The 22,673-nt window shown below is 30.1% G+C and overlaps 1 protein-coding gene across 2 annotated transcripts in view; it reads right to left on the reverse strand.

Annotated features, from left to right (window-relative positions):
* The window catches only part of LOC129985219 (uncharacterized), a 228,290-nt gene that overhangs the window by 179,121 nt on the left and 26,496 nt on the right, over positions 1-22,673 (reverse strand). The window contains exon 1 of one of the 2 annotated variants that reach the window (XM_056095160.1): positions 10,311-10,349. The exons of the other annotated variant lie outside the window; for it this stretch is intronic. The gene's annotated coding sequence lies outside the window, so the exon portion shown is untranslated. Of the gene's footprint in view, positions 1-10,310; positions 10,350-22,673 lie in introns of those variants that run through there. 2 annotated transcript variants of the gene reach the window in all.

Raw genomic sequence — 22,673 nt, forward strand, 5'->3', positions numbered from 1 at the left:
AATCTAGACTTAAAAGCCAGAAAATATGGATTTCTTTTCTTTCAGATAGCTATGCTTGAAATATAAAAAAAATCAATAATCAACGGTAAATAAATAAGGGGGAAAATAATAATTGTTAGATATTTGCAAAAACCAGATGTTGAATATTTTTACGAATCTGTGAGGCGGCTTCCCAGCATAGTCGGTTCCATGGGAGGTCCCAGAGCTTGGCGACAAACTTGGCAAGCATTTGGCGACTCGGCGGCGAATTTGGCGACTTCGGCGCCAAAATAGATTATAGCCGAAACATCGAGAATTTTCCAGAACCGTCCAGTAGGAATGGAGATAGGCCTCGAACGTTCCTGATTGGTTGAGAGGCTTCTAACCCCGCCTCCTGAGACCTATAAAAGGAAGCACCCGCAGCTGCCGGGCAGTGGTGAGTCGAGTGGTCAATTGAGTAGTCTGAAGCGACAGAGAAGAGTGGTCATGGACCGGTGGAGTCGTCGTAGTTGTGAACCGACGGTGAATTGAGTCGTGGACCAGTAGAGTCGAAGAGTAGTCGGAATCGACAGCAAGAACTGGCCTTCCAGAGATTAGCGGAGCAGCGACGGAGTCAAGTGAGTGCTGAATTAAGTTGTGCGCTACGGTCTGCATTAGAGTCTATTGTGTGCTGTTGTCTGCACGTCTCGGCTGAAGATAAGTGTGTGCTGTATATAGTTGTCGTCTTTGTGTTGTCCTGTGTGTCTTCGTGTAAATAAACGTCGTTGTTTCATTTTCTACTGATTGAGTGTTCTCCACACCATATAACTCCCACTATCCAAACGAACCCCGGAAATTCCGTAACAATATACTTCGCCAAACAGAAATATAAAATTATATTAATATCAGAGTATAAAAATTTTACTAAGAATGGTTATAAACGAAATTTCTCAAAAAGTAAACACGTTTTAAATGAGAAAATAAAACTTTTTGGATTTTAAAAATTCAAAAATATTAACATGAGGGATTTTGTTAAGTAAAGCTGACAAAGAAATTGTAGGTGCGGAGCACTTAAAACATGAGCTTCAGGCAAAATGTGGTGGATAGCCATTTGATAGTTGCATCGCGAATACATTGGTGATTGTTACTCGAGTAAAAGATGAAGATGAGTGAATCTAGTATGTTCAATGCTCAAAAGAGTTAAAAGGACATCTGCTTTTCTATCTTTTAGTGAAGAACAAAACCATTAAAGTGGTTTGATAGCGTGCTGGAGTTTGTTCACTGTCTCAAGATCCCATTTGCCATTTCGAGTAAAGAACTATTGTTACGTGTTTTTTTTTAATCGCTTGCTGGTAAAGTTACATTTATTAAAGCAGTCGCCAATTTAAAATTGTTAAAAAAACGTGGAAGATTTAAAAAGTTAACAGTTTTTCTCTTAATTTACAATAACCATTTGCAAATCAATAAGTTAATATTTATGCTTTTAATTTCCACAAATGATTCATATAAAAGATTAACTAGAATTATGTAAAGATGTCTGACAATTATTAATCCTACAAAGTGAAAGTACTGTTTAATAAATTCATTCATGCCATTCAAACTCGCCCTTCCCTTGTTTGAATATACGGAAATCTAATGAAATTAGTTTCCAATTTTTTAAATTTTATTCCTTTTTTTTTGCGATTTATTCAAGTATTAAAAATAAGATTCCATAATGGTTGTATTTTTTTATCCGTTACTTTAACAAGCATATGTTAAATTAATTAGTTTTTTTATAAGAGAAAAGGAAATGCATTTTCATACACTTAACTTTTTCAAATTTTATTTTTTTTTAAATTTTAAATATTCAAATAGTTCCATCTTTTAAAAATACATTTCAAAATCAATAGATGTATCCTTTCTAAATATAAGACATCTCTGTTTTTATCTTTCGAATTCTGAATTGGCTTTATGCCCAGTAAACTATACTTCGAAGAAAAAGCACAAAATGTGTAGCTTTTCGTATCTATTGGCATATTAACTATGAGTTACGTGAAATGCTTGTTAAATTTCTTTTTCTTAGAACCATAAGTCGGTCTTGTTAGTCGATGACCATAAGTAAAAACTGTCTCATGCCCAGAAACTTTAGTTATAAAAGAATTATTTCTGAAAATATTTAAAAGAAAGTTAATTCACAAGCAATAAAACAGTACATTTTTTTAAAAAAAAATAACAGTAAAAACATATGAATTTTCAATGCGCAATTAACATTTAAAAGTAAGAAATTAATCACTTCTTATTTCTAAAATTTATTCAATTAATTTAAACAATGAAAGATATGTACCACTAGGAGTCTGTCAGATATGAAAAAAGATATAGTATACGTAAACAAGTTTTTCTTTCTCTAGATTATATAATAAAGTTTTGAAGTCGAGTTTCCCCCACACCGATGATGGAACCTATCTCCCCACGATTTGTCACAGTCGATGATGACTACTTCATCAGCAGTATCATAGCACTGTCACAACGATAATCATTCTATTATAACTCGGAGACTTAAACTAGAGAGTTGATAAATGCTTTAAGTTCAATAAAAACCATTGATTGATAGAAAATTAAAAATTTAAATGCAATATAAAGTTCATCTGTGGCATGAATGTTTAAATCTTCGAAATCAATAGTTTCCGGCAATAGATAATCATAGCCGACCATCAATTATTTATGGGTGTAAAATAATTTTGGTTGAAATGGTTGTATGAAAAATATTGAGTAAATGAAATAAGTAGAATGATCAACAGAATATATTTTTGAATTAAAATGGCATGAGTAGATTGATGGCACAATTAATATCTTAATCTTATACATTTTTTTTTTTTGAAAATTGACATTGTTTTATGATAAATAAAAAACATCATTAATATAGCAATTAATATTAGACAATGAATTCAATTATAATGTGTAACATATTTTGAAATTCTATATTTACCAAACAACAACAGTTTAGAATTTAATTATATTTACATCCCGTTTTTAAAGCCAATCATATTTGGGGACGGACCTCTTAATTTTGAACCACAGTCAGATGACGATTACGACACCTGAACAAGCACTCCCTCTAAACACATTCACACCCTACCAGAGGGAAGACATTTGATCCGACGAATTTTATGTGAACCAGACCTGCTTACACGACGGTTCTTCGGCGGAACTGAGTTTCGTACCTGGAACCTTGGGTACTAAAGACGAGACCTTACCACCATGCCACCGCGACCAGAAACAGTTTTGAAAATCCATTTTTAGGAGAAGAAAATGTTCTTTTGCCTCAAATCAATAAATTAACTTTTACCATCCAGATAGTTTTCAAATTAGCAGAATTAAAGAAAATTTAATTTTAATTAATAATAGATTAAAGAAATTGAAAAATAATTAAAGAACTATAAAAAGTAACAAAATTCCAAGAAACCATGATAAAGGATAAGTTTTGATTTATCGTCGCTGGAGAATGATAAAAAATGAATGAACTGGTTATGACAAAATAAACTGGTTATCTAAAAAAAAAATCATTATTTATCTTAAAAGTATTTTTTTTTCCTTGTTTAATTTAATAGATTCAAATACGGTGAATTAGAAAAATAAAGCATCGAAGGATGAAAATTTAATATTAAATTTCAAAGAAGTTTAAGCTTATATTTTAGGGAAAAAATATCTATTATCTTTTTCTTAGTAAAAAAAAAATCGTGGAGAAAATTTAATTACTTCTGGAAACTTATTAAACGTTATTTCCCGCAGAAAACTCAATATTTTTTTATTTGATACTTTTTTTGATTGAGTTTAAAGATGACATTGAAAACAGGAAAAATGTCTTGAAATAAATGGAAAAAAAAAAACCCAAGGTATTTTTTTAAATGATAAAATTTGGAGGATGATCAGTTTTACAACATTTAGAGATAAAAATATAATTTATAAGCTCTTTTAAAAGCAGACATTACTTTTGTACACTTTCGAATATTCAAATCACTCTTTGCATTTGAGATTAAAATTTAAGGCTTTCCCAGAATTTTCCACCCAACCTCTGCGACGTCGGAATGCAATGAGTTATGGGTGATAAGGCCAACGCAAGCAATTAGTCTTGTTTTACCGGAAACTAAGTGATGGAGTGCTTATCGCAACTTTGGAACGAGATATTCGGAGCTTTTTTTTAATACTTCTCGTCTATCTCTGTATTTTGGGAATCATTAATTTTAAACTTCTAAAGAAACGAATATTTTAGCGAAGGGAAAAATATTAATATGTTGTTGTGAAACTTGAAAGATAAAAGAGTTACTAATTTTTCTTTCATTTGGGCCAATATTTTATTGCGACTAGATGGAAGAAAATTAGTTTTTAATTTTTAATCATAATACTTAATTCTTAAAAATAATAATTCATCGAAAATATTTTTGTGAGTATGGATATTATATAACTTCATCTGTTAAAAATGATTCCGAAAAAAATGATATTTTGTAATGAGATAAATAAATAATTATTATTTTTTCTTTTTTGAAATGTAATCCACTTTGTTTAGAGATATATCAAACCTTTTACGTCTACTGCAATAATTTGTACAAAAAAATCTATTTTTAATCAAACGAATTAATTTTATGCCAAGTTCTCATGAAAATATTTTTTATATATATTTCGATTATATCAATCAAAACTTTAAAAGATAAAGAAAAACTTTAAAGGAAAGGAAATATTTTTTTAATTCCTATATTATGAAATCCTCTATTTTATATGATTTTTTTATTGAATAGAAGCCATAGTTCTAAATAACTTTTTACAGTTGAAATTTAAATTATTGGAAGTTAAAGAAAAAAAAAACAGAAGAGGTGGTTTGGTTGATTTTTACTATATCATGCTCGAAAAATATTTTAAAAGACAGACAGCGAATGCAATTTATTTCATAAATAAGCTAATTCAATGGATTATTATCCGTACCTTTCTGCACTACTAAAAAATTAAATTATAAAATTAGCTAATTAATCAATAATTGGTTATGAGGACAAATCAAAATTGGTTATGAGGAGGTAACAAATCCAATTATTTCTAGTTCTAAGTCTTTGCTTTTGTTTCTCAATTGCAGCAAATAATTTTAAAAGCTATTGTATAATATTTATGACCCATTAAATAGCATATATGACATCATCACATATATGACAAAAATTATTATTAACTCATATTAAACACATATATGATAAAAGAGAATAGAAAACAGTAACATACTTTCATCAGAGACAAAACGGCATGTATTGGTTTAATTCCCAAATTTTAAAACATAATTTTTCACAAACAATTCAATTTAAAATACGAGTGTAACACATTCCTTATTCTATTGGAATTTTTAGAATTTTTATAAAACTAATATGCGCTATTACATATCAAGAGAATTCTAATCATAGCAAACTCGAAATAAGTATGTAATAAATGTATTTCTAATTTAATGAAGAAAAAATCCCCCCCCCAGGAATATATAGTGCTACATTTTTCTTATAAATTTTTAGTTTAAACACTGATTGCAATAATACTTAATGTATAAACGTTGATGTTGTTTGCACTTTTTTTAATTAAAATTAAATTTCAACACAAAGTATTCACAGATAACAACAAGTATTCTCCGCTTTTATTAATCTCGGAAATAAAGATCCATTGATTGCACTGATCAAAATACCATTAAATGGATCTTCCATAACTAAGTGCATTAAATAAAACACCATTCTTACTGATTGGTAAATTGCTAATTGCTATCAATTTTAAATGGTCGGGAGGAAGAAAAAAAAAAAAAAAAAAGAAACCCGCGGAAATAATAAAGATTACAAAGATCTGATTTATTTTAATCATCATATCCATAGAGCTCAAAACTCTTATTCTATCATCTATTGCATTTTGCTTTCCATTTAGCGAGCTAACTGTCATCAGATGACATACTTTAAGAAACTCACTGCAATGCCATATTGAATCTCTAAATTAGTGTTGTTTGTAGGACAGATTCATTCATCGAATACTTAATAGCTAAAAGAACAGATTAGGCTCGGCAACGTTTTTAAGTAAGTATAAAAAACTAAATATGCATTTATATTTTTTTTTCGTATTATGTTCATTATATCGATTTTCTACTTGGAATTGGAACTAATAAGAAAGGCGGGGGATGTTGTGTGGTCCATTTTGTTCTCTTATCTTTGTATATCATCTCCATAAAGATTTGTATTATTTTAAAGCTATTTTGGGTTACTCATCATTTTGGCTTAAATTCAAGTGATCACTATAAGCAGCATCTACTGTGTTACTGATGATGATGATGTGTCCGCGTTTCCTCGGAAAGGGAGTGCAGTAGCTCCTGAGGGTAAAGACCCCTGAGCACCCAAGGGCAGAAGTCTGACTACTAGCTCATATGAAGATGACACACACACATTCGCTGACACAACCCCTTTTTACAGGGGGGGAGGCACATTCACACACCTCACAGATAGAACACAGATGAAGAACAAGCATGCCCGAACCGGGATTCGAACCCGGTACGCCCAGATCACGGGGAAGATACGCTACCCCTATGCCAGGATGCCGGCGACTGTGTTATTTTAATGCATTAAAAAAGAGTTGGTCGTGGTAACGGAACGAATGTTAGCATTCAAGGATTTCTATAAAGTCAATTTTTTTAATGCAATTTTAAAAAAAATGATTTGCTAATATTAGATTACTTTAAATAGAAAATGGGGAATAATTAAGAATAAAAATGGATTTATAAAGTTTATAAATTATTCATGTTTCTACAAGTTTTAATAAATATGTCATGCCTATAATATGAAAACAAATCTTTAGCAATATGAATAACTTTAATACGTTTAGCTAAATCGGCTGAAAAATCCTTTACTTCATTAAATAATATTTCAGCCGTTGTTGATTTGAATCTATTTAATACACGATGCGGTCTTGCAATTCAAAAATTTCAACACTTTTCTGTAGTATGGATTATATACTACGTTGTTCTCAGAAAACTAATTTGAAAGTACTTTGTTATCATTAATTCCTGCTTACATAAATAAATTTCTGAAATGTCACTACGTTAATAAAAAATACGATCTTATAATTCAAAAGTTTTCAACACCCTTCCGTGGTATGGACTATATACAACGTTATTTTCAGAAAGTTAATTTGAAAGTACTTTATTATCATTAATTCATGCTTACATCCTTTACGTCTCCGAACGGCTACCATGTTACAACTATTCCTTGTAGCGAAGCGAAGAAGTTCTTTCATGTCGTTTCTTCCAGGAAATTACTTTTCCCTGTACAGAAAGACAGATTCTTCCGCTCTTAAAAGATACCTGTCATGATTAATTGTTGTCCTAAAGAAAAAGCAAAACAGTTCGCGGTGTTCCAATGAAAGCATTTTCAATAGGGCGAAACAGCAAATGTAGTAAAGGATGCATTCATTTGCAAATAGGCTTAAGCGTTGCATAATTAATCTCTGTCCCATGTAAAACAGACCCCTCATCCTTGTAGAATTCAGTTTCCGATAGTACAAAATAATTAATGATATAACCCATCTTATTTAGCTTAGTAAATTGGGGTGGTATACTGACTACAAAATCTCTGTAATCGAATAGACAATAGACTCGATAGACAAGTTAAAGTTTCAGGAAATGATTATCCCAGGCTTTCATATAGTAAACCTGGGCATAATATGCACACAGTATGATGTCTGTTGAAACTTTGGACATAATTGATATGCCAATAATTGGAACATAATTGATAAATTAAATTTGGACATAATTGATAAATTAAAATGAATAGTTTCACAACTTATAGTAATTTACATAATAGTATGGAGATCAACTTTCTTTTGAATAAAGTATAAAGAAAGTAGAATCAATACCATAAAACATAACGAAAGGATAAAAGATTTTCAAAAGTTTTAATCAGTTAACTGTTTTTGACGAGTATACTCGTCTTGGAAAAAGCACTACATTTTGTGTTATAACGAGTTTATTCGTCAGGAGTAATAAGTAGTGACAATTTGAAATTTGAATTATAATTTTAGTAAAAACTCAAACATATTCGTAAATTTCTAGATGTTTAAAATATTTTGAGGCCAAGTCTAAATCAAAAGGAACAAATAAAAGATAATGTGTTGTTCCATGCTTTGTTCAATACCATGAAAATACTCTGAACAGCAAATTAAAATAATAAATTAATTTTTTTTATGTTTCTTTTCGTTCATATGCAAAAACTGCATGTTAATTTAAATAAATAAATAAATGTGATTATTGAAATATACAAAATAAAAGTCATTTCATTACAACATAATTTCATATTACACATACTCTGTATTTAACGAGTATGTGTATTTTAGTTTATTAAAAAATTTAGCGATACTCGTCATCGCTAAATTTTTGAGACACAATTTAGATACGCATTTTCCGAAGAGGTAGAAACAGTTAACTAGTTACTATAGCATTTGGCAGACAAATTGAAACCTTTAGGAATAATTAAATTTTTGTCGAAGAGACAGCATAAAAAAATGAGAAGATAAGATGATGTATTTTACATCGAAAAGCAAATAATCACAACTTCCTTCGAATAAAATCGCAATAGCTTCAATGTACCTTTCCAAAGACCTTGTACTTGACGTCATCGGATGCGTCTTCATTAACTGGTGGTGCAGTCTGGGTACTAGACCATGTTAACCCACAGAGACAGCAAATCCTTCGTTACCTGTGTATTAGGAGTCTGACCGGCGAAGCTTTATGGCCGAAATCAGATTCCAGAGCAGATATATTCTGGTGCGCATTAAATTCGTTGAATTAACGTCCTAACTCTGATAAAAGGAGGAGGGATAGAGAAAGAGCTACCAAATCAATGCCGCTTTCATCATCTCACCAAGACTGAAAAACGCATTATCTCTCTCACGTCGATTTGGTTAATCGACGGTAAAAATTCACCTCATATTTATTCAATGCATTGTTCCTAATAGTTTGAACAAGAATTTACAGTTAAGGATTATTTATTATTATAAAGAGAACTATATTAAGATTTTCGAAAACCTTAAAAAATAAAATATTAATACTTGAATAAAATGCTTAAACAAATATTTTATATGGCCTCTTAGAATAAGACGAAGTTTCGAATATTTTTCGATAAAATTACTTCAATATATACATTATTTTATTTCATTTAGATGGATTTGTGTATATAGCCTTTGTTATATTTATTCCTTTAGACAACAAAACGATTGTTGATCTTTAGGCTTAGTTAATAATATCCATAAATATACTATAAATTTAATTTAAAAATATTTTACGTTTGAGTTATTTTAATAGTTTTATTAAAACTTTTGAAAGTATATTATTTTTTCTAACATAAAATACCATTTCAATTTGTGATTTATTTGGAAATATTAATGGTAAGTAAATGCAATTTATTTTTCAATGTAAATGAGTGTAAATAAATATTTCAACTATCAAAAGCCGATATTTGGAAGTTGAAGGAATTCACAGAAAAGCTCATATAAAATATTTAGTTTGAAATATCTCTATTTTTTAAAGTATAAAATCGATATATCTCTGACAAAGCAAATTATTTGAAACTACTCAAATGCCTTTATGGAACTTTGTTGGATAACCAATATTTAATCATAGATAGTATTTGAAGAAATTTTCGAATTCTGTCTTAGTGTTAATCATAAAATATTTTAGCAGATATGGCATTTTAAATTTATTGCAAACAACGCCAATGAACATTTTTAATCTTTTTCAAATACAAAAATCGCAAAAAATTGCAAATGCAAATTTTGAATGACATTCTTTTAATTTAGAAATATAATATTTAATTAAGTGATTCAACGAGATTTAAAAAAAGGAGAATATTTGTATTTTATTTCGAATTGAACTCAAAATTAAATTTCACGTCAAAAGGATGTAATATAATTACTATTCAAAGTCATATTTATTTTGGTTGATGAATTTTGAACTAGATGAACTTTGAAGAAAATTTAAATTAACGATTGACGTCATGGAGAAGTAATATGACGTATAAGCTGAAGTAAGTAAACATTTTTTCTGTAAAAAAGCTTAAAAGTGAATTTAATTTATGCATGTAAATATTTATCACAAACATCAAGAAAATTTAATTTTGGAACACAATGCATTTAAGTGCAAAATGAAAACTAGACATGAGAAACTGATTCTGATTTGTGATTGTGACGTCAGGAGCTTGTCTTTCTTATACGTTTCTATATCATTTTTGCATCAAATAAGTGAATAGCTCATTGTTGTATTCAGAATTTAAATTGGAAAATGACTCGCTATTGCTGTGACATTTATACATAAAATACCATACCTTTCTCGAATTTTAATGCCTTTCCTTGAATGGTCCCTGAGCAAAAATCATCGAATATTCTCAGATCCATGTGCTCATTTTTTTGCATCCTCATTTCTCATATCCACAAGTCGCTCATAGCTGATGTCAAACAAATAAAGAAAGCAATATTTTTTTTAGGATTTCCGGATGTCGGCCGCATCATGACGGAAGCGGTTTTTATCTGACAGGGAAATGAACGCAATAATTAAAAAAGTTCGAAATAATTGATGGAACTTCCTCTTCGTTTCATGTAGAAAGAATTTGTGTAATGGAACGAATGCATACATCCGTGTGCAAAAATATTGCAGAATATTGTATCTGACTTATTATTCCAACAGGAGTTTCATTTCTTTTTCATAAATATTCAATTCAACATATATTAACTTTATTGTCAAATTATGTAAACAGACGGCGCTTTGAACAAAGTTCTGAAAGTCTGAAAATAAGGGTATTCATTTCAAATGAAAATAATAATTAACACCAAAAATATGCAATTTTAAAAGTCTGTTTAGAAAATTCAGACTAATTTTCATTGTTTGACTTTGTTTAACTTGTCAGACTTTATTAATTTGACTAAATTCTTCAATCAAACAAATAAAGAAAACGATATTGAAAAATGTATTGATGATGACGTTTTATTATGATTCGAAAAAGGCAATTAAAGATTGAACATAATCTTTTGCTCTTTTATATTTTTATAGAACTCTTATTAATGTTCTTAAATTTTTTTAATCAATACACTTCTTTATTTTACAATATTTAATATTATAATATTTTTATAATTATAATATTATAAATTGTTATTTTTATACTTGTAAAGTTTTTTTATTCAATCGTGAAATTCGAACAAATTTTTCGAAAACCATATAAGGTAAAAGAATGTATTTTAATATGTTTTCAATAAGATAAGCGCTGAAAAGTGAAATTGCAAAAATAATAGGAATAAAACAAAATATATTTCTTCAAAAATTAAATTCCCAAGAAAGATGGTGAGAATGAAATCATAATATGAATAATGAATTTTCTACGATAATTTCCGTCATGAAATTTTTTTAGTAAACTTATTAAAAAGCTCCTTCCAATAATTCATTGAATAATAATATGGAGCTTAAAATAAAAATAAAATCAAAAGTGCATTTTCCAAATAATAAGAGGCAATCTGAATTTCTGAGTATAAATCGTTTGTTTATAAGATTTTTGTTGTAATATTAAACACATATGTTATATCCTTTACATTAGAAAATTAATTAGATTAATTTTGACGAAAATGTCATTCAGCGTGTAATATATAAATTACAGTCAATACCAATTCAGTTCACTGAAGTAGCATCTTAATTGGGAATTACCATGGAAACCGAACTAATTATCAAATGCTTATTTAAAGGTTTGGGACAAAATGACTCTTAATTGGCTTAGTAGTTGAAGTATTTCAACTGATACGTTCATATTTACTGATAGTTTAAACCGATATTGAAGCCATACTTTATATAACTTGGCAAGACATTCAGATCATATGAGCAAGGTTATGTTTCTATATTTTCAGATATTTTATTTGATATTCCTAGTCGATTAATTTCTGCTGCAAGTAGATAAAACAAGAATAAGCTTAACCTATCACAATCATCATGCACTTTCGCTTATATAACATAATAAAAAATATATATATGAGTTTTTAGTATTTGTCAAGATGACATCAAGAATTTGCATTTTTAAGTAAAATTGTTTTGATCTGTCAATTTAAAAAACATTCATTGGAGATTCTGTGATTATTCAAGTGTCAAAATACAAGCTAATAAGACAGCGTATAATGTCCAAGTCCCAATTGAGTGAAATCGACTCTATGAACAACTTTGTTATAAAAATATCATAAGGAAAATTTGCTTTTCTTAATCCTTTGACTCCCAACGGGACATATACATCAGACTAACCTTTATTAATCTTTAATAGTTCTAAGTAAAAGTAGTTTTCTTGGTGGAGGAAGGGTATATTTGGCCATCATGTCCTAGTCACTGGGGATTCAAAGCATTTTTTTAAAAAATCGAATAGATTTGTCTAATACAAAAGCTATTATCTTCATTTTCTACTCCATTGCAAAAAAAAAAAAAATACATATATATTTGCAAAAATTGGTTTAAGGTCAGTGTAATGCCGTACCATTTTAAATGCGGGAAACAAGTGCATACGTATTTATTTTTCAAATAGCTTTAATAAAGTCAAACCTCCCCTAACTGTAGTAATTAGGGGGAAATAAATCATTATTATCGTAATTATTTATTATTATTATTTTATTAGTATTTTTATTTATATTGTTACAAATCTGTAATGTTGCTTCTCAGCATGCTTAGTTCAATCACTGCAAAGACCGTTTTATGATCAGCTCTGTTGGATGCTGATCGGATGCCGAATCAAGGCTTGGCGATAAACTTGGCAACTATTTGGCGACTTTGGAGACAAAATAGATAATACTGGGAACTTCCAGAATTTTAGCAAGTGAGCCAATGAGGAACTGAGATATGCCTGATTGTTCCAGAACATTTTCTGGCAGCCTCCGAGAAATATAAAAGGCCTGCTGTCTCAAGCCGAAGTCGTAGTCGTGTACAGAATCGTGGAGTCAAAGGCCAATAGCGAAGAGCAAACGTTGTGTGGAATTCAAGCGATTGCTGAATTGGGTTGTGTGCCGAGTCCTAGTGTTTAGTGCAGAAGAAGCATCCAGTCGTGTGTGGTAGTAGTTAGTCGTGTAGTAGTGTGTCGGCAGTTGGCTACAGCTAAAGCGCGGGGACAGAGAATTGCAGACATTTGGAGAGAACGTAGAATGAAGCTACGTTATTCCCTCCTTCTGATGAATTCTGTCTGGCCGCTTTCTGTGCTGTGGTTGTTACTACCGATTACTACTTGCGGGCTATTGTTTGTTGTAGTGTGGTGCAGTATTGTTCGACTCGGTTGTATAACTGTCGTTTGCGTATTAATGTTAATAAAAGTCGTCGTTCGTTACTAGAGGATTGTGTGTCTTCACCGACCAACAAATTTTGAAAGAACTCCGGAATTTCCATAACAAAATATTATTTACTATATTTATATTATTTTTTTCATTATTGTAATGAATAAAACACTTTTTTTAAAGCGTAATATAATCAGTGCTGAACGAAATATAAAATTGTTTTTTAATACTTAATATAACACATATTTAATATAACGAAATTTAACATTATGACAAAAGCTACAGAAAAATTTAATTTTTTTTTGTATTTAAACAAATATTGCTAAGCATAAATTTCCTCTAAATAAACTATAGATTCTTTGTAAAAATGCTATTTAAAGTTATTGAATTAGGACAGAATTTACTATTTTTATTACCTCGAATCAATACTGACTGGTATTTCGAAACCACATTGCATTTTTATAAATCAAAATGAATGTTTCCTTTCCCTATACTTCTTTTCCAAGTCAAACAGAAAATAATTCATTCATCCAACTAAATTTAGAAGGATTTATTTTTACATATTTCTTTGTGACAGGACGCAAGCGGTGAAATTTTCAATTACAGTCAAATACCTGGAGCGAAAAGAGATTTTTTTTTCATGCAGATACTGCATAAGAATAGTTTTTAAACAAAAAGAATTACGCTTTTCTATACATTTACAATACATTTCTATATTTTTATTACGTGAACATATTTGAGTTATTTAAATTATGAAACTTTATTTGTTGGCAGCTGCGTCAAAATTGCTGACTATGAAAAAAAAATTGTTAGTAAAACGTAGTCTTTCCTCCTTTTAAGGTGTTTTTTTTATTTTTAAATAAAAAGTTATTGGAAATAGTTTAACTCTCTTTCGTTATTTGAATAAAAGCATATGTTGCCATTAATGGATTTCTTTTTCCCAAGATGAAATAAATTTATTTACAAATAAAAAATTGTAACATTTTATGGAAAGAAAATTTTTTATCCTAAGAAGAATTTAATGTTTTCGGCTTTTTTAAAAAAGTATGCAATTTAATTCTGTTTAAAAATGTTTTTGAAGAGAGTAAAAGTTTTTTTGTTCTTTCAAGTTTGCACAATGGCACTGTTAATACTCCTTTTGTACAAACTTCACAGAATGGTTGAAAAAAGTGTACGAAATATTGCCGAAAAGAAAAAAGTATTAAAATGTATCAATAAAAGTGATTTTTACTTCCCTTTGGCTTTCTTAAAACACTTTCCTCGTTTCTGCATACAATTTTTCCAATATGTCATTCACTATTGAATTAGACCCTGGCGATTCTAGCTTGAAAAGGGGAAGGACTAAATTCTCGCAGCAAAACTTTTTCTCTATTTTCTAATTTTAACTTTTCAAGTGAATTTTCCTTCGAGAGCAACAACAACAACAAAAAAGAGACCAACGGATCAAATCGGAAGAAATATGACATGACAGGACATGTTTTCGATCCATATTTGAAAGAGACAGAAAATCTTGATGAATCTTGATTGATGACACGCTCATCACTCAAGAGATCACAAAGATTCGGCAATTATATGATGGCTCTACAGATTAACAATCAAAATTGTGTGAAATGAACTTTTGTTGATTCTGAATTTAAAAGTCGCATGGACATTATTTTCAGGGGAAATAACACTGTTTAATTTGAAGTCATCTTTAGTGATTGTTCTGTGCAACTTCAAATCTATCATTCACAGCATTCTTATGATTAAAACAAATTCTCCCCACAATCACATCTATCATTCACAGCATTCTTATGATTAAAACAAATCCTCCCCACAATCACATTTATCATTCACAGCATTCTTATGATTAAAACAAATCCTCCCCACAAATTTATTGCAATTGATGTTTGAGTAAGGACAATTTCAGATTTTAATAAAAATTTCTAACACAACACGCTTTTTTTCGAAATATTATATATAAAATATCACTAAACATGCAATATTTTGATTTACTTTATCACTCATGAAATAGTCAACAAGTAATGTGGATTTATCGAAAAAAATTACAAGTGTAATGTAAGGTTCATGCTTCTCGATGACATTTTAATGAGATTGGAAAGTCGATTCGTTAAAATTCAAATTCAAATTTGAATTTGGCGTAGTGAAAAAACGTTACGCCAAGAAGTCGTTTGATGTTTTCAAAGTATTGTATTTTCCTATCAAAATGAGAATTTACACTCTCAGAATAATTTAAATGCTGCATTTTTTCCTTCAAACTTTAAGACTGGTTATTATGTTTTACATTAACCTTCTCATTTCAAGATCATTTTAATCCAAGAACCTCGGAATACAGGAATGTCCGAGATTCTCTTTCAAAGATAAGAACCCCCCCCCCTCAAAAATCTCAACGGCAGCCCATCTTCTTAAGGGATCCTTAAACAAAAGATGCCTCCATTTAGCTTACAGTTATTAAGCAAATGTATGCTCATACAGGGTTGAGTATTCTTAAAAAACATCCTTGTTCCTAAATAATCTGTGCGAGTGTCTTTAACGAACAAAGCACGCGCCATGGGAATTCAATCAACCACACTCAACAGACGGGGAAAGAATTTGATAATCATATCCAGGTCATTGGGATGGTCTTCGTTGCAACCTTTCCCCATTTACAGAATTTTAAAAAAGTCATAATTACGAAATAATTTTAAAAGATGATATTAACCTATATTTGGTGGAAGAAACTATATTTTTTTATTAAAATAATAAATATTTATGAATTTCGAGATTTATATGATTGATGCAATAGCTTATTAACTGAAAAATATTTCACTGAATTGAAAGAAATGATGTACATAAAAGATTGACACAAAAATAATTTGAAAATATATTTCCCTCACTTGTGAAATGATTCAAATATATTTTCAGAATAATAAATTTTTTTGTCGTAATATCTTCTCTATTGCAGTTAAAAATCATCCTGACACGCGGTTGACAGCAAAAGCTTAAAGGTTTTATGATTTAGGAGAATAATTTTTGAAAGTGCGTGTTTTTGAATAACGTGAAATGTATTTTCATATTTTTGTCCAGAATTTCCGACTCAGCAACGTTAGAAACTGACACATACACATATTCAAAGAATTTATCCATAAATAATATTCACTTCTACAATTGTCTATACGATTTCCAGTTTTCTCATGACTGTTTCATATTTATGACATTTCTCAATGTTCATCTTTTCATATAAATTCTGGATACATATATATTTAATATCATTCCAAAAATAACCTCTTAGCGATATTTCCTTGTTCAAGTGCCAAACGACAAAACTACCGATAGTGCCGTTCTTGTTGTATGGAAGAGAATACAAACATGGAGATGTTAAACTTTCTAGAAATATGGAGAGAATCGATGAATTGATGGACGTAGTTATGTGCATCTACACTGACTGCGAAATGATCTTTCAGATTACAGATTTTTCAAAAAAAAAGAAAGCTACATTGATTTCTTTTATTTATTTAAATCATGTTTGGAGGAAAAAGACTTTACATGTACAAAATTTAAAGAAATTTGGAAATAGATCTAAATGCGCATAGTTAATTTAATGGCAAATGTATGTTATATATATATATATATATATATATATATACGATTATATAACGAATTCATTTAGATTAAATTTTTTTCATTTCAGCATATTTCAAAACTACTTTCAATAACACATTTTTTCGTACTTTTGATCCTTTTAAAGACGATGGTTTTTTTCTATTACTGATATATTAAAATAATTTTTGAATCAGGGTTTACTTAAGAAAAGAAATCCATTCAACTTATTGCATAAAATTATGATAGCAAATTAATTCGTTTGTTTAATTAATTAACAATTCATGGTTTTTCGTTATGAAATGAGGTAAGAAATTGAAACAATAATGTTTTTGTTTCAACGATTTTTTTTAACTTACTCTTATATTTTCCTAAAAAATTGTATGTGTTCACACATTACCATTCTGAAATAATAATTTTAATAATGATTCATTAATAATGTTGTTCTTGTTTCTTATGGCATTTGCCACGGGCAAGCCCGCTGTTACGAAGACAGCGATTTAAACGGGTGGGGAATCGTCTTATTTTTTTTAGTAGCGCCACTTAGAGCCAAGAGTACGACTTTGCTACTCACGCATCACTCATTCGCTTGCACAACCCCTTTTCACAGAAGGACACATTCACACATCTCACAGATAGAACAACGGAAGAACAACCATGCCCAAACCGGGACTCGAATCTGGGACGTGCAGATCGCGGAGAAGACGCGCTACCCCTATGCCAGGACGCCGGCTTCATTAATAATGAATTTGATTGTTAAAATTACGTTATAAATTACATTATAGTGCCCATAGTGTTAAAATAGTTGTAAAGATATATTAGCTCTCATAGTGTTAAAGTAGTTGCAAAGATATATTAGCTCTATTCAAAAGTGGAAAAATACAACTACCATGAACATTTAAAAAATAATGAATTTAGTGGCTAGGATAATTAACATGGTCTTTGAAATGGCAGCATTAACTTAAGCAGTATTTCATAATATGCAGACGTTAGCCTACCCTCTAATTCCTAAGATAATTTATTTCAAGTACCTAAGAAAACTGAAACACGTGAATTTCTCTTTCAAAGTTAAGAAATATTCCCCATCCACTTCAAAAATCGCAATGACAACCCATGTTCTTAAGGGGTTGTTACACAAAACAGGTCGCTTAGATAATATCGATTAAGCAAATGTATGTTCGGGCATCTTTTAAGTCATCTTAGGGCCTTAGCACACTAGGGAAATTACGAAGGGAGAGTAAGGGCAATCTCTAGAATTGTCTGTCGAAAATCTCATTTTGACTGCTGAAATGGATGGCGGTCACGTTTACACAAATCAGAAAGTCGAACTCGTCGAAATATTCACCATTCGAAAATTAACCGATCGTTTTCGACCGAAGTGATGTTAGCGCTGGCGCAGAAATTCTGATATTACCAGTCTTTCGAATTCCTATTTAGAAAGCACGTCAAACACTTTTTGTGGTCATCGAAGAAAGGGTCAAAGATGCATCAAAACTTAATTATATTAAATAAAATTATTTAAATTTCCTTTTCATTCAGAATTCATTTGTTCTGACTGTTATTAACTCGCCAAATTTCAGTTATATTTTCTTTTTTACATATTTTTAGTTTGAGATCTCAAAGAATCTGTTTAATGCTTTCAAACATGGCGATTTATTTCCTGAACATTTTATAGTGAAATATTTAATGCATGCTAGTTTCATTTTTAGGACATTTCATGAAGAAAATACATTTCCTAAAGATATTTTATTCTGTGAATCCCATTATAAAAGTATTTTATATACCTTAAAATATTTTGTGATAAAGTATCGAGAATAATATTTTGAAATATTTAAAAATATTGTTTAATTAAAAAATTAAAATCATCTACTTTTATAATTCATCATTCTAATTTTTTTTCTATTTATTTCAATCCTATCTCTTAAATTTGCTTCAAAAGTTAAAAAAATTGATATTAAATTTTTAAACTTTAGTCAATTTATTATAATTAAAAACATTTATATTAGTATTAGAAAACTGAAGAAAAAAATATTGCACTACTAAATGTGTACCACTCCTTAAAAATATAACAAAAAAGTTTACTAATTTATAAAGCTATATGTTAAATAGTGTTTCTGAGTGTAAACATTATGTTTTCAAGGAATATAACAAAATTTATTCGTGTGTAGCTAGGTATTTATTTCGGCCTAGATTTATTTTTGCATAAATTCTTATGTCTGAAAGACTTAAAAAAGAGACTAAACAAAAATTTTAGCCATATAAATTCTTAAAAAACTATTCAAATACGAATAAAAATTTTCTCTACGAAAAATGAAGGTTATTTAGTCAGCAAAGAGAAACATATTACTACACATGAAAAAGTATTCGTATAGTTTTATTATATTTTTTTCAAATTACAAAGGTAAACATTAAATTAAAAGTGTTAATGGTGAAAACTAAGTTCTTTTAAAATAAAATTATATAATTGCTTAGTAAAAATATTGACCTAATACAAAACATATAATTAAGACATAAAATAAGAGCAAATACTATGAAACATATATAAGTGAACGAGACGCATTGTTCGTTCGAACACTCATCAATAATTAATTTAGTTACAGGTACAAATACCCACAAAGAATGAAAAATTACTGTTAGCCAATATAAATACTGATTATACAATCTAACAAATCTTATTATGTTTAGTAATATATTATTATATCTTCTCGTCATAAAACAACACAAACACACTGTTAAATACATCTTTCTGTCATGTTTTGCGAAGCAGGTAAACTGATTTGATCAAGGATGTTATTAAAAATTAATGCATTCAAGAATTATTACAAAATACTCTAATACTTAGAAATTACAACATGAAATAAAGGAAAATGTATAACCTCTTTGTGAAACAGTGCAACAAATATTTCCATATTATGTATTAAATCGATAAAATTGAATTATTTTAAAAATTTAATCCTGGAATTATACTCTTATACCACAGCATAGTAAAACACGCAAGCATTTCATCAAACGATGAGTGAAAAAGTAGACTTAAGGAAAAACAAGCGTAAGATTACAATTAGGATATTATATAACTGGTGTATGTGTTTTATTCTTAATAATAACATCTTTTCCATTAGTTGTTTTGAGAAACAAATTATAAAAACACAAGCTACATCATTTAAATATCGCATATGTTTAAAATGAAATCGATGTAGGCTTAAGATATTTAATAGAAAAGCTTCGAATTTAAGGTCAGGCTAGATGTTTCATCATAGTTTGTATTGAAACAAATAAAATTTTAATTTGCATTAAATATGTTCAGTCAAAAGTGCTGATATTACGGTATAAGAATTTTTAAGATTTAAAGAACGAAGTACATACATGTTGATTAGTCAAGAAGATCTTCGTAATTCATGATCCAATAAAACAATTTCCACTCCAAGTGGGTTCGAAAATTAATCGTTCTATGGACGGTTACTTCTTACCACTTTGGAATTCGATTCCGATTAAAAAATGGAATTCGATTGCGATTAAAAGATGGAATTGGTGTTTTTAGAGGTTATTCTTGTTGTTCTATTGAATTTCAAGCATCCATTTATCCTTCTTAGCGTTTTACAAGATTATTTTAGGGAATCAAATAATCTTAGTCTTAAAGACTATTTAGGGGGAAAAAAACTAGCGCAGATAGCAAGTATATATACTAGAGATTTAAAAAGGGTTAAAATGTGATATCAGGAATTGCAATTCAAAATCGGAAATGAAAAGGGGGGACCCACGGAAATGTGGAAACAAAAAAGACCTAACGTTGGAAAATCACATAAGAGACATTAAAAATTATTATAGCGAGTGTTTCGTTTTGGAAAGAGGGGAAAATGTGCTTGTGTCTAGACGCGCACAGATCGTTTTAAAGAGGCTTTACAAAACAACCCGGTTTCCTAAATTCTTCTGGGCGAGCGTCGGCAACGAACAATATACCCCCCACGGGTGTTCCGTTTCACACTTACCGAAAGGGGAAGGAATTGGCAATGATATCCAAGCGACTCGAGCATGCTCTTGCACCTTCCTTGAATAGGCGTTCGTGGCTTTTCCTAACTGATAGAGTTAGGGGGTGGAAATATTTTAACTTGGAAAGGTGTCTGTGAAAAAATAAAGATTAAGAATCTTATCTTGAAATTTACTGTTACGAAAAACTCATCCGATGAGTGCACGATAAAAATTTCAGCATGTTAGAAAATATACAGAGACGCTTTATTTCATAGGAAAATAGGAAACATGTAGCAAAACACAGCAGAAACGTGCTTAAAGACAGAGCTAAGAAAAAGAGCTAAACATCAAGAACCAAATCGCCCGTAAAAGAACAGATATAGACTAAAACGGTCAGGGAGAACTCGCTGGTGTACAACACTCAGAAGAGAGAATTCATTCGACGACACCATCTCGTGTGTGGATTTCCGCTTATTTACCTATTCCTGACAGGGCATTGAAGCTTATAGAGATAGCATGTATCTTGGATTCTAAAAGAAATATCACAAAAATGAGCGCCAAATTTCGCATTTGTGTTATCAAATTCACTAAATTATCGCCAAGACATCTTGAATGAGCATCCGTTAATATATATGCAAAGTTCATTTTCACTGTAACATTAACTACGAATAAATGCAATATTATAAATTTATAACATATTCGTCAGATCGAAATGTTGTAGTTAATCAATTTATATTTCAATATCATCATAAAAAAGTAGTGCAAGTTCAATATATGTATATCAAAGTAAAATAATGATATAATGGGGAATATAATGCATATAAGGTCAAAGTTGATTAAACTGTATATAGAATTATTAAATATGTTTCATACTTAATGGAAAAAGTGGATTACAGTTATTTCTTCCCTGGTAAGGATTCCATAATTATATTAACGTCCCATTTAAAAGCAAAACGCCGGCGTCCTGGCATAGGGGTAGCGCGCCTTTCCCGTGATCTGAGCGTCCTGGGTTTGAGTCCCCGATTTCGGCATGGTTGTTCATCCATGCCGAATTGTTCTATCTATGAGGTGTGTGAAAGTGCCCTCCTGTAAAAAGAGGTTGTGCAAGCAAATGAGTGATGCGTGAGTAGCAAAGTCGTACTCTTGGCCCTTGTTGGCACTACTAAAAAAACAAAGAGACGCTCCCCCACCGGCTTGAAATTGCTGTCTTTGTAACAGCGGGCTTGTCCATGGCAAACCCACTGTTACCAAGTGCCATAAGAAACAACAACAAAAGCAATTTATTAGCACGTAGGTTATTTCGGAGAAGTCCTCATAATTTTGAACCAAATCAGAAAACAAGAATAAAACTTGAGATAGAAACTTGTTTCCAAACTTCTGCATCACACCAAAGGAAGGATTTTGGACCCACAATGGATCGTTAGTGAAATCGAGTTTCGAACCCGGAGCGTTTCAGCTTCAAAGCCAAGACATTATCACTACTTTTCAGCAAGTCAGGGAAGTGAATGAGATTCTATAAATGAAAATAACGTGTCATAACTTATATTAACGTTGAAGATTTGTAATAAAATATTTCCTGCAGTGATAGGAAATTATGTCTTTTAACAGAGCATAAATCTAGTGAGAAAAAAAAGCAATACACATTTATGTTTCCCTGTAACCTTTTCGCTAAAATAGACGAATTCATTGTAATGTTCTCGTTAAAATAGAAATCTATCATTAAATAATTACAGCGTTGTTTCAACCTACAAATTCAGTTCGAACATTAGAACGATCGACGGCAGACAATTTTGCAGTGATGTGATACATTTTCTAGATGATGATACAGTTTTACGGGTCATTTTTGACTTTGTAAAGCG

Source organism: Argiope bruennichi, chromosome 9, assembly GCF_947563725.1.
Source record: "Argiope bruennichi chromosome 9, qqArgBrue1.1, whole genome shotgun sequence".
In the NCBI taxonomy this organism is placed as follows: Eukaryota; Metazoa; Arthropoda; class Arachnida; order Araneae; family Araneidae; genus Argiope; species Argiope bruennichi.